Source organism: Bombina bombina, chromosome 5 (assembly GCF_027579735.1).
Source record: "Bombina bombina isolate aBomBom1 chromosome 5, aBomBom1.pri, whole genome shotgun sequence".
In the NCBI taxonomy this organism is placed as follows: domain Eukaryota; kingdom Metazoa; phylum Chordata; class Amphibia; order Anura; family Bombinatoridae; genus Bombina; species Bombina bombina.
Genome location: NC_069503.1, coordinates 973,348,665 through 973,362,854, shown reverse-complemented (window position 1 = coordinate 973,362,854; position 14,190 = coordinate 973,348,665). Strand labels below are relative to the sequence as shown.

Below are 14,190 nucleotides of genomic sequence, written 5' to 3'. Positions count from 1 at the left end.
TCTATTATCTAATTAGTTTTGTTCTCTTCATATCCATTGTTAAAAGGGATACCTAGGTAGACTCCGGAGCTGCTGATTGGTGGTTGCACATATATGCCTTATGTTATTGGCTCATCCAGTGCATTCAGATATCTCCCGGTAGTGCCTTACTGATTCTTCAATAGAATTAAGCAAATTAGATTATAGTAAATTGGAAAGTTGTTTAAAATTGTATTCTCTGTCTGAATCATGAAACGCAAAAATGTGGGTCCCTTTAATGTATGATAACCATATAGTTCACTAAACTGCAATTCCTATTTGGCACCTCTGTGGCTGTGCACTCTATAGGAAGAAAACAGAAGGCTTACATCTCTTTTTACAGGTTAGAAAGCTAAGGAGGTAAAAGTATTGCAAATTAAAGTGAATGTCAAGTCACGTTCACCACTCTTCCTCATCTTGTTAATTACCTAAAATAAACGTTAGTTTAATTCATCATTTTTTTATAATTAAAGACTAAAACCATAATCGAAGGATTTAAAACCCTACTTCGATTACTTTCTTCCTCCGCCCGCCATCTTGTCCCTCGTATCTAATTTGATTGACATTGCCCTTAACGAATTATAGCTCATACCCCGTGGCATCCAGCCCCTTTTTGCACACGTAACGCGATCAAACTGCGCATGCGTTCCCTAACAAATCGTCATTGACAATCCATGCTCGTTCACATGTACCGCATGTGCAAACAATTCTGAACACCTAACGCATGCGCAATGTCTATCTACTTGTCAACCGCGGTCCGCGATCCCTAATAAAGTGTTTAACCCCTAAACCGCCGCTCCCGGACCCCGCCGCTACCTTATAAAGTTATTAACCCCTAAACCGCCGCCATCTACCCCATCTACCCCGCCGACATCTACCCCGCCGACAGCTACCCGATCTACCCCGCTGACATCTACCCCGCCAACATCTACCCCATCTACCCCGCCGCCATCTAGCCCGCCGCCATCTACCCCGCCGACATCTACCCCGCCGACATCTACCCCACCTACCCCGCCGACATCTACCCCACCTACCCCGCCGCCATCTACCCCGCCGCCATCTACCCCGCCGACATCTACCCCACCTACCCCGCCGACATCTACCCCACCTACCCCGCCGCCATCTACCCCGCCGACATCTACCTTAGCTACCCCGCCGACATCTATCTTACCTACCCCGCCGCCATCTATTTTAAAAATATTAATCCCCCTACACCGCCGCCAGCTATACTAACTATATTAACCCTAATTATATTAGGGTTAATATAGTTATTATATTATCTATATATTAAGTATAATAACCCTATCTAACTCTAACATCCCTAACTAAACTCTTATTAAAATAAATCTAATATTAATTAAAATATTCCTATTTAAATCTAAATACTTACCTATAAAATAAACCCTAATATAGCTACAATATAACGAATAATTACATTGTAGTGATTTTAGGGTTTATATTTATTTTACAGGCAACTTTGTATTTATTTTAACTAGGTACAATAGCTATTAAATAGTTATTTACTATTTAATCGCTACCTAGTTAAAATAATTACCAATGTACCTGTAAAATAAATCCTAACCTAAGTTACAAATACACCTACGCTATCAATAAATTAAATAAACTACAAATATCTAAACTAAAATTCAATAAATTAAACTAAACTAAATTACCAAAAAAAACAAACACTAAATTACAAAAAATATTACAAGATTTTTAAGCTAATTACACCTATTCTAAGCCCCCTAATAAAATAATAAAGCCCCCCAAAATAAAAAAAATTTCCCTGCCCTATTCTAAATTAAAAAAGTTCAAAGCTCTTTTACCTTACCAGCCCTTAAAAGGGCCTTTAGCGGGGTATGCCCCAAAGAAAACTGCTCTTTTGCCTGTAAAGATAAACACAATACCACCCCCCAACATTACAACCCACCACCCACATACCCCTATTCTAAACCCACCCAAACCCCCCTTAAATAAACCTAACACTACCCCCTGAAGATCTCCCTACCTTGTATTCACCCAGCCGGGCAGAACTCTTTATCCGATCCGGACGATGTCCAATCAAGCGGCAGTGAACTCTTCTTCCATCCGGTGATGTCTTCAAGCAAAGCGGCATCTTCAATCTTCTTTCTTCGCTCCTCCGCCGCTGAGCATCCATCCGGCACGAAGACTAAACGAGGAATGAGGTACCTTTAAATGACATAATCCAAGATGGAGTCCGTCGAATTCCGATTGGCTGATAGGATTCTATCAGCCAATCAGAATTAAGGTAGAAAAATCTGATTGGCTGATTGAATCAGCCAATCGGATTGAACTTGAATCTGATTGGCTGATTCAATCAGCCAATCAGATTTCTCTACCTTAATTCCGATTGGCTGATAGAATCCTATCAGCCAATCGGAATCCGACGGACGCCATCTTGGATGACGTCATTTAAAGGAACCTCATTCGTCGGGAAGTCGTCGTGCCGGATGGATGCTCCGCGGCGGAGGAACGAAGATTGAAGATGCCGCTTTGCTTGAAGACATCACCCGATGGAAGAAGACTCTCTGCCGCTTGCTTGAAGACATCGCCGGATGGAAGAAGACTTCTCTGCAGCTTGATTGAAGACATCGCACGGATCGGATGAAAAGTTCTGCTCGGCTGGGTGAATACAAGGTAGGGAGATCTTCAGGGGGGTAGTGTTAGGTTTATTTAAGGGGGGTTTGGGTTAGATTAGGGGTATGTGGGTGGTGGGTTGTAATGTTAGGGGTGGTATTGTGTTTTTTTTTTCAGGCAAAAGAGCAGTTTTCTTTGGGGCATTCCCCGCAAAAGGCCCTTTTAAGGACTGGTAAGGTAAAAGAGCTAACTTTTTTTAATTTAGAATAGGGCAGGGAAATTTTTTTATTTTGGGGGCTTTCTTATTTTATTAGGGGGATTAGAATAGGTGTAATTAGCTTAAAAATCTTGTAATATTTTTTTTTAATTTTACAGGTAAATTGGTAATTATTTTAACTAGGTAGCTATTAAATAGTTATTAACTATTTAATAGCTATTGTACCTAGTTAAAATAAATACCAAGTTACCTTTAAAATAAATATAAACCCTAAAATAGCTACAATGTAATTATTAATAACATTGTAGCTATCTTAGGGTTTATTTTATAGATAAGTATTTAGATTTAAATAGGAATATTTTCATTAATAATATTAGATTTTTTTTTTTAATTTTTTTTTTATTTTTTAAAAGGATTTATTGAAGTGAATAGATACAAAAATGACATATCTATGCGGTTATACAATAGGTACATAAACAAAATGTTTATAACATCAACAAAGATATAAAACAATTTCACTTCGCAATATATTACGCCCAGTCCGCCGGACTGACCTTTGGGGTGGGCAATCATAGTTTTATATAATTTTTCAAAACTTAAGGTCATATCATCATAGTACCAGTCTAATGACGATGTAGTCAGAAAAGGAATTAGGGGGTAGAAAGGTAAGAGAAGGAAGAAAAGAGGGAGAGGAAAAAAAAACCAACCACTGACGACCAATCCGAGTAGGAAAGATCCTATTTGATTTAAATTGTGCCCCTCCACAAAGCTAGTATCATTTCATATGTGACAAGGTTATGGGTTTTCAGGTAATGGTACCTTTCCAGGTGCAAAATTTCCTCCACCTGGATGTACCAGTCCCCCAAGGTAGGAGGATTTTGAGATTTCCATTTTTTCGGAATTAATTTTTTTGCACTGGTAATCATTATCAGCAGAAGAGAGAAATGTGCGGCACTTTGTGTTTTAGGTAAAGACAGAAATAGCAAAATGTTGGGTGTGTTTGGGATGTCTAAATTTTAAAATTTCCCCCATCTTTTTCATAACTCCCGTCCAAAAAGACGATATACAGGGGCAACGCCACCAGATGTGTAAAATTGATCCGTCCTCCCCGCACCCCCTCCAACATAATGGGCTAATTTTAGGGAATATCTTATGGAGCCTTACAGGAGTAAGGTACCATCTGCTCAGGTATTTAATGTGTAGTTCCTGAATTGTTGACGATACTGATGATTTCTTAATTAGTCTAAAGGCCCTCAATCAAGGGTCGGGGTCGAAATCTAAGCCCAACTCAGCTATCCATTGTTTTGTGTATGTTGGTAATGCCTCAGAGCCCCGGAGAATTAATAACTTATACATTATGGATATCAAATGCTTGGGCGCAGCATCCATTACGCATATTTTTTCAAAATTCGTAAGTGTTCTCCCTAGTTCCTGTTTATAATTATGGCTTAAGATAAAGTGGTGCATCTGGCGATAGTGTAACCAAGAGGAGAAGATTGTGGGACATGATCTTACTAGGTCTGCCTGCGGTGTGATTCTCCCATCTACTATTATTCCAAAAACGGATCCCTCCTTAATTTTATACGGGGCAAGTTTATATATTCCTCTATTATGATATGGAAGCTCAGGGTTTTCAAGAATGGGGGATAACGGGGAATGTTTAGTAGAGATATACGTGGATGTGTTTATGGTCTTGTCCCATATATTAAGTGTCTCTTCTGTCAAGTGATATTTAGTGACTGCGAGAGGGCGTTGTGAGGGTGGAATCCAGGCGAGAGTTCCCATATTATTTAATTTAAAGATCTGTCTATCTAGATCGAGCCATGCCTTAGTGGTTGGGTTCTGTGCCCATTCTACAATTCTTTGTAAACCTACTGCCTGTTTATAAGAAGCTATATCTGGTAGCCCTAGCCCCCCCTTATCTCTTGGAAGATACATGGTACGTTTGGGTAATCTGGGTTTGGTGTTGGCCCAAACAAATTGTTCAATCAAATTCTGCAACTGGGTAAGATAGCTTTTAGGGAGTGCAATGGGCAGAGTTTGTAACAGGTACAGTATGCGAGGGAGAACATTCATTTTAATAACACCCACTCTGCCCAGCCAAGAAACCGTCCCCGCTCTCCAGGATGAGAGGTCGGCCATAATATCATTCTTCAGGGGAATATAGTTATGTTTAAAAAGATCCGAGGGGTCAGGCGTTAGATATATACCCAAGTATTTTAGCTTAGTACTTGCTACAGATATATTATAATTTCGTTGTAAATGAAGCACCACTTCAGGATTAGTATTGATATTCAGCAGTTCTGATTTACTAAGGTTAAGGGAAAAATTTGAAACCTCTCCGTATGCCCTAATTTCCTTTAAAAGCTCTGGTACAGACTCTAAAGCATCAGTTAACGTGTAGAGAATATCATCAGCATATAATGCCTGCTTATGCTCTCTGTCCCCTATTACCATGCCCCTGATTTTTTTATTTAGTCTCACTTTATGCGCCAGCACTTCAATTGTTAGTGCGAACAGCAATGGCGACAGGGGGCAACCCTGCCGGGTCCTATTGCTAATATTGAACGATTCCGATAGTGTTCCATTGATTCTTATTTTTGCATTCGGATTCGAGTAGAGTGCCAAAACCGTGTTTTTACGAAGGGTGTCCCGAACCCCATTTTCTCTAAAACGCAACGCAGAAAAGACCAACTGACCCTATCAAAAGCCTTCTCCGCGTCAGTAGCGAAGAGGACTAATGGGCATCCCGAGACTTTGGCATGGTTAATTAATTGAGTGACTTTGATGGTGTTGTCCCTAGCCTCTCGGCCTGGGACAAAACCCACCTGGTCATTGCAAATTAAAGATGGGAGGTACTTGTTGAGTCTATTTGCAAGGATCTTTGCTAGTATTTTCATATCGGAATTAATTAAAGATATGGGTCTGAAATGGCTCGGGGAGTCTGCCGCCTTTCCCGGCTTGGGTAGTACCGTTATATGAGCTTCTAAAAGAACGCGAGATAAATTAGGGTCATCACGGATATCATTAAATAGGTCGAAGAGAGGGCCAGCTAAGATGTCCGTAAACTTTTTATAATACACTGATGAAAACCCATCAGGTCCTGGGCTTTTGCCTCCTGGACTTCCCTTGATGGCCTCGAATAGCTCTTCTTCAGATATTGGGGCGTCCAGTGCACTGGACTCCTCTCTAGTTAAGGAAGGGAGATCAATATCTCCCAGATATGAGTTAATTAGATTTTCTGGTGCAGAAGCCCCTGCGCTTTGAGAGGTCGTTGAGGTGGGATCATGTATGTTATATAAGGAATGGTAATAATCGTGAAATTCCTTCGCAATTTGATCGCTGCTGCGAAGGGTATGGCCATCTTTGGATCTAATAGTGTGTATGTATGTGTGAAGCTGTCTTCTCCTAAGGGTTCTCGCCAAGATTCTGCCCGGTTTATTGCCCCCCTCATAATAATACTGTTTTAGGTATAAAGCTTTCTTTTGGTGGGACTCTGCTATGTGCTTTTGAAAATCTAGTCTCGCTTGTCTTAGTTGGTTTGTAATGTCTGTACATGTCGGGGTTTCTTTATGTTTGGTTTCCAGAGAATTTAATTTATGCTGTAGGTCAAGGTATTTAGCCCTATACTGTCTATTGGTAATCGCCTTTTGTTTGATCAAAGCCCCCCTAATTACAGTTTTATGGGCTTCCCAGATGATGGCTTTAGAGGAAGATGGAAATGTGTTAGTTGTAAAGTATTCCCGAATTATTTTCTGCAGGTCGGATAGAAATATTGGATTGTCTAATAGAGTTTCATCCAGTCTCCAAATGTTTTGGGTGATAGGAATGTCTGGCCATAAGATTGCACAGGAGACCGGAGCGTGATCCGACCAGGATATGTGGCCTATGTTGCTGCGATGTGTAATTGATAAGCCGCAAGAATCAGTATATATATGGTCAATCCTGGAGTAGCTATTGTGTGGTATAGAGTAGAAAGAATAATCCCTAGCTGTGGGATGTAGTGTGCGCCAGACGTCGTGTAAAGCTAAATTTATTAAAGTACTGTTAACCTGATTTATTGTGGTGGATGATGTACAGGTAACCTCTTTAGAGGTGTCAACCAGGGGGTCTGCAACAATATTAAAATCTCCCGCTAGGTAAGTGATACCTCTAGTATGTTCTAGTAACAAGTCTCGGACTCTATGAAAGAAGGAGTCTTGTTTCTGGCTAGGTGAGTAGACCGAGGCTAGTGTGATATAGTGCCCAAACAAAGTGCCAACCAGAATGATATAGCGCCCTTCCGGGTCTTTTTCTATGTGTGTCAAAATGAATGGTAACGATTTGTGGAAGACTATACCCACCCCTCCTTTTTTATTTTGTCCAGAGGCGAAGTATGCGGTAGGGAACTGAATATTGTGCCATTTAGGTTCTTTACCTCTCCTAAAATGAGTCTCCTGTAGGAGAATTATATGGCTATGTAGTTTATGCAATTCTTTAAAAGCAATGGAGCGTTTACCCGGGTCGTTAAGGCCCTTCGTATTAATCGTGGTAAGATTAATGGAGTGGTCCCCAAATATGCTGGATTTATGCTGCATGGCAAAAAAAAAAAAAAAAAGGGGAATAGATAAGAGATTGGAGATTTATAGAAAGGGAGAGAAAGATACTGAGAAACAGATAGTAGTGTGCAGATTAGACAAGAGTAAGTACCGTGTTAGATATGTAGCCTCTGAACAGTATACTCAAGTGATACAAGGGCACTCAAGAGACCCCAGCAGCACTCGTCTATATAATTGTCTAACAAACAAAGAACACTTAACAAGGGGAAAAGCCCCTATACTGACGTAAGTTATAAACAAGAACTTATACATATTCGTAGTACATTTCAATTTTCAACATGGTGTAAGCTGCCATTTAACATAACTTTTATCTAATGGGACAGTGTTACCCTAATAATCTTAACGTAGGTGGAGATCACTACTATATGCTGGTATACCTTACATAATCATAATACACATCTGTCATAACAGGTCATATAGTCTACCCTCTATATATATCTAGCCACTGCCTTGCATAAAATACAACATGATAAGATTTATATCGGTCTGGAGTTTTATTTATCTCTTGATTCAGAAAACATAAATTAAATAGTAGATCTATGACTAGTATGTGTCAACCCAGTCTAGAGTAGGTGATATTTTTATTACTTGAGGTGATTATTAACTTAAGATTGAGCTAGAGGTAGCATTTACTGGTGAGTCTAAAAATATTATGACATAGATCAGTAGATTAATAGAGATAGTAATGTGTAGCAATTAACTGTCAAAACAACGGGTAACCTTATAGCATATTATACATTCAAAAGTGGCAGTCCATTATTGTGAGCAACAATTACAATAGACCTGAGAGGTCTAGTGGAAGCAGGTACATCAACATCAGGTATCAGCTCATACTTTACCCAATTCTCTCCTCCACAGGATGTTGTCTAGCAAAGCTAGTAGAGGGTGCAATGTCCCTTGCAAGAGTCCTGCCCAAGGCAGGAACCTGTATTGATAGATTTTCAAAAAAAGTATTTTCGTCCATGCCGGGCCTAAAAATGGCCGTTTTGTTGTTATTTGAGGCAATTATAGACACTGGGAAGCCCCATCTGTAAATAACCTTGTTGCTCCTTAGCACAGAGGTGATGTGATTTAAGTCTCTGCGCTTTTGAAGAGTTATGGGTGATAGGTCTGTGAAGACCTGGATTTCTTCTCCTACATGGGTGATTGGGTGCTTTCTCCTGGCTCCTTGAATTTCCTCTTTGTCCTTGAAACTGAGAAATCTGACGATTATATCCCTTGGGGGGGCTTTGTTGGGTGGTTTAGGCCTAAGGGCTCTATGTGCCCTTTCAATTGGGATATCCGGTGATGAGGGAGAGTCCTTAATGATTCTAAAAAGCGCTTGAAGATAACCTTCGATGTTTTGTGGGGCAACCGCCTCTGAGACGCCCCTAAAGCGCAGGTTGTTTCTGCGTCCCCTGTTGTCAATATCTTCCAACTTGTCGTTGAGATATTGCAAATTATCCGCATGATTTTGTATATCAGTTGACTGTTGTTGTAAAGTGGATGTATTATCTTTGGAAGTTTTTTCAATTGCTGAAACTCTTGTCTCCAGTGCAGAAAAATCTTTTCTCAAATCATTAAATAAGCTCCTCATCTCATTCATGACTCCTTGAATATCAGTCTTAGATGATAGATGTGAAATGTCCTCCTTAGTAATAAACTGGGGTTGCGACATTCCATCCATTGGGATAGGGTTAGCTGAATTATCTTGGGAGCACGCCATATCTACTGCAGCTGTACCTTTAGTTGAATCTATGGGCTTAAGGTAATGGCTCATAGATTTAGGAGCATTTATTTTGTCTGTTCTGCTTGCTCTTTTATTAGGCATGCCCTGAAATAAACTTTCCCAGTGGGGCTTTGGTTGAAGTTGCAAATATGTAAATGGTTTCTTTGCTTCTTTCCTATGGAGTGTCCACACTATACAACTAGATTCAGATTTTCAGTATGGTTTGCAGGGGCTTGAGTATCTACAATCAGAATGTCTCTTTTGGCAAAAAGTCTCTGATGCCCGGTAAGGGTGATATGCTTATAGGGCTAAAGCTTGTCTTAAGCGTTGCCTCTCAGATTAAACCTCTACAGGAGTTATAAATCTTTTTTTTATGTGCAATTATACTGCTACAGCAGATCTGTGCCCCAGGGAATGTGGATAACTTATTGCCCCGCGGTAAAAAAAGAAAAAAATGACAGGGGATATGCAGCTAGAGCACCTCTGTATTAATGACAATGCAATTCACTGTAAGTCGATATGGTACCGACTCCTCTTGCTTACCCTCTCCTATGCCACCAATATAACTGAGGTCCGGGATTAGGCCAGTTGCGTGCAGTCAATGCGATGTGCAGACCTCCTTATCTTTACTGCAGCAGGTCCCCTGAGAGGAAATCTAACAGATGCCGTTCAGGCCTTAAGGCGCTCTGCAGAGTGGAAGCTCTCCGTGAGGTCCGGTGTTCTCCCGACACTTATCTGTCTCACCGGAATAACGGTAATCCGTTGGCCGGACAGGATGTCAATAAAAGCTGGCCCTTAGTTGTTGGGAGAATCTCAGCTCAGTGGTAAGTGAGGCCTGCAAGGTCAGATGAGTCTTCCACGTGGGGGCCCGGCACTGAGTAGTGTATAACAGCAGCTCCCACTATTAAACCGATCTCACATCCACACAGCAATTATTGTCCCATATGAGAACCAGGCTGTTTAGGATTAATAACTAAAGTATGAATACTACATTAAAGGCTTTTTGTCAGATTAGGATGCAGGAGCCCTCCTAATGTGCGACCATCTTCCTGCGTGGTCAGGCTCCGCCCCCCAATATTAGATTTATTTTAATAAGAGTTTAGTTAGGGATGTTAGAGTTAGATAGGGTTATTATACTTATTATATTATCTGTATATTAACGATATTAACCCTAATATAATTAGGGTTAATATAGTTAATATATATAATAACTATATTAACTATATTAACCCTAATATAATTAGGGTTAATATAGTTAATATAGCTGGCGGCGGTGTAGGGTGATTAGATTAGGGGTTAATGTGTTTAATATAGGCGGCGGCGGTGTAGGGGGATTAAATTAGGGGTTAATACATTTATTATAGGTAGGGCCAGTGTAGGGGGATTAGATTAGGGGGTAATACATTTATTATAGGTGGCCGCGGTGTAGGGGGATTTAGATTAGATACAAAAGAGCAGTTTACTTTGTGACAAAGCCCCGCCAAAAGCCCTTTTAAGGGCTGGTAAAAGAGCTGAATTCTTTGGGGCAGAGCCCCGCAAAAAGCCCTTTTAAGGGCTGGCAATAGAGCTGTTATTTTGGGGTAATGCCACACAAAAAGCCCTTTTCAGGGCTATTTTTAGGGTTAGACTTGGGTTTAGTGGTAGGGATAGTTTAGTATTTTAGGGGTTAAATAATTTAATATAGCTGGCGGCGGGGTAGGGGGATTAGATTAGGGGTTAATTAATTTAATATAGGTGGCGGCGGGGTAGGGGGATTAAATTAGGGGTTAATAATTTTAAAATAGATGGCGGCGGGGTAGGAGCTCACATTAGGGGGTAGGTAAGGTAGATGGAGGCGGTGTAAGGGGGCTCACTTTAGTGGGTAGGTAAGGTAGATGGCGGCGGTGTAAGGGGCTCACTTTAGGGGGTAGTTTAATATTGTTGGCGACGGTGTAGGGGGATCACATTAGGGGGTAGTTAATGTAGGTGGCGGCGGGGTCCGGGACCCAGAGGCAGGACTTTTTTTCACTTTCTGCGATGAGATATTTTTTTAGTGAAAATGTTTCTGCGGATCATTTTTAAATAAAATTCAATTGTAAATTAGGCAGTTACACTTAAGCACCAGTACAATTGCAATGTGTTGGTTAACTGGAGAATAAAGCCATTTTTAAAGTTTTATAATATAGTGCAGTAGTTGAAAATTGCATTGCAAATTAGCTGCAGACAAAAAAAAAAAAGTAAAATGTCCCTTGAATAAATTTGTTTCCTTTTTCTCTTTGTCTAACATAGAAGTATTAGTATTAAAAAAGGTGCATTGCTCATACTAACGTCTTACATTCAGAAAAAACAGCTTTGCAGACTGGGACAGGCTAGGGGGGCGGGTTTGGAAAAATGCCTGAGAGCCAGTCGACAACCAATACACTGCTGCTTTGCAGCTCTACTGCATATTTGACTGTTCACTTCAAACAGCACTTTGCTCTGAATGCACTGTGTTAAGAAAAACGTACACAATGCAGCCAAAGCACATCTCTGTTTGAAAAGAACAGCCTAATGTGGAGCAGTGCTGCAAAGTTAAATCGCTGACAGTTCCTGCAAAGTGTCCCATTCTTTCTGCAGACATGCTGCATTTTCTGCTAAGACATCTCAGATCACTGTATGTTCTGCCTTGGGGGTCCGGGAGCGGCGGTTTAGGGGTTAAATATTTTATTAGGGATTACGGCGGGGATCGCGGTTGACAGCTAGATAGACATTGCGCATGCGTTAGGTGTTAGGTTTATTTTGTAGCTAGTTTAGGGAGTTACGGGGCTCCAATAGACAGCGTAAGGCTTACTACGGCTGCTTTTTGTGGCGAGGTGAAAATGGAGTAAGATTTCTCCATTTTCGCCACGTAAGTCCTTACGCTGTATATTGGATACCAAACTGGGCTGGTTTGGTATACCTGCCTATGGCCCAAAAAAACTACGGGCGACGGCAGAAATATACGAGCGTAACTTCTAGGTTACGCTGTATATGTGATACCAAACCAGCGCAAATTTCAGCGTCGCCGGCATTTGCGGGCGACGCTGCATATCGGATCGGGCCCTTGCAGCGTTCACAATTCGCTTACAACATAGTAATGAATGAATAGCTAGTCATTGAATACTATGTTGTAACGATTGACGCCTGCGCTTTAGGCATAACATTTTTTGGGTCACGCAGGCGCAAATCGATTGTATGGGGAATGGTGCGCATGCGCAATTGTTCCGGCAATCGGGAACGCGCATTTGAAGTACGTACAGAGCGGGTGGGACCGCTCTGTACGTAATAAAGGCAATTATCCGGAAATACATGGAGGGCGGAGCTAGGAACGGCCGGGAATGTAAATATAAAGTGTATTTATAACAATAATATATATAAAAAAAAAATTAAAAAAAAAAGTTGCGATCATACTATATATTAGATGAGGAATAGAATACAGGCTGCAAAAACGAAAAACTTTACCTTCACTTTAAGTCTAGTGCTAAAAATTGTATTGTTTAAAAAGATAGATAATCCCTTTATTAACCTTTCCTCAGTTTTTCATAACCAACACAGTTATATTATTACACTTTTTACCTGTGTGATTATCTTGTATCTAAACCTCTGCAGACTGCTCGCTATGAGACTAAGGCCGATATTAAGGAGGTATTGATTTCGGACCATGCAATTATTACATTGTCAATTAAAAGTAAGAAGGCCCATGAAAAAGGAGTTGGGAACTTTTTTTTCCCTACATTTCTTCTAAAAGGATTTAGGAATTGGCTGATTGGAAAATAGCTGGAGTTTAAACAGTTCAACAAGGAGTATGAATCCAAACCAGAGATATTCTGGGAGACTGCCAAAGCAGTGCTCAGAGGAGAGATAAAGGTTTAAAAAAAAAAAAAAAAAAAAAAAAAGGGGATGTTGGAAAGCAAGAGAACTCCAATTGGCTAATCAATTTAGGAATAAATATATAAACGTATATACAATATCAGAACAAGGATAATTGGAAGGAATATCAAAAAGCAAAACTTGAAAGAGAAACCTTCCTCAATCAACAGATGGTCAAAGCAGAGATCAAAAATAAAGTCATCTTCAATAAATATGGCCCCAAGTCTGCTAAATTTGTGGTCAATGTAGTGAAAAGTAGGGAAAAAAATAATCTTATTGAAGCAATCAGAGTAGGTGAGCAGCGGCTGACTAATATCAAAGAGATTCAGGATAATTTTTTTCAGTATTTCCAAAAGATTTATACTCATGACCACATATCTGTACCAATAAGGAATCTTTTTGGCGTTTATTAAATCTCCCTAAAATCTCGACAGACTCTCTATTAGAGCTGAATAGAGATATTCAGCAGCATGAAATTTCACAAGCAATTAAGAGTTCTGCCAATTTGAAAGACCCAGGTCCAGACCAGATCCCCGACTGAGTTTTATAAAATGCTAGTAGATCATATTACACCTGTTCTCTCCAATCTTTATAATAAATACTATATAAAAAAAACGAGATGTTATCTACCTTCTTTACATTATCTAATATAGTCTTAATTTCAAAAAAAGAGAAGGATCCTGAGTCAATGGACTCCTATCATCCTATTTCTCTCCTTAACTGTGACTACAAATTTCTTGCTTCTATTATAGCTAATTGCCTCAAAAAAAAGTTCTTGATCCTCTAATACATCCTGATCAAATGGGTTTCATGCATGGGAGAATATCAATGAAAAATATTAGTTTTGACGCTTATAGAGTATTACTGGGATAAATATTATATACAGGAAGATAAAAAAACAGGAAATAGGGGATTTTGCGCTGATTACCTTAGATGCCGAAAAGGCGTTTGATTCAATTTCATGGGATCACCTTTTTACCTCCCTTGACAAATTTGGGCTATCTGGACATTTCTTAAACTTTATTAAATTGATCTATAAAAATCCTGCATCTTCTCTTATTATTAATGGTAGCAACTCACCAAATATCTATCTTCAGAAGGGGACTAGACAGGGATGTCCACTTTCCCCACTTTTATTCAACATCTCTTTAGAATCTCTTGCAGTATTTTGCAGAAATAAACTA

The 14,190-nt window shown here is 40.0% G+C and overlaps 1 protein-coding gene across 1 annotated transcript in view; it reads right to left on the bottom strand.

Moving 5' to 3' along the window:
* DECR1 (2,4-dienoyl-CoA reductase 1) overlaps positions 1-14,190 on the bottom strand; it is a 364,680-nt gene that overhangs the window by 340,648 nt on the left and 9,842 nt on the right. The gene's annotated exons all lie outside the window — the stretch shown is intronic.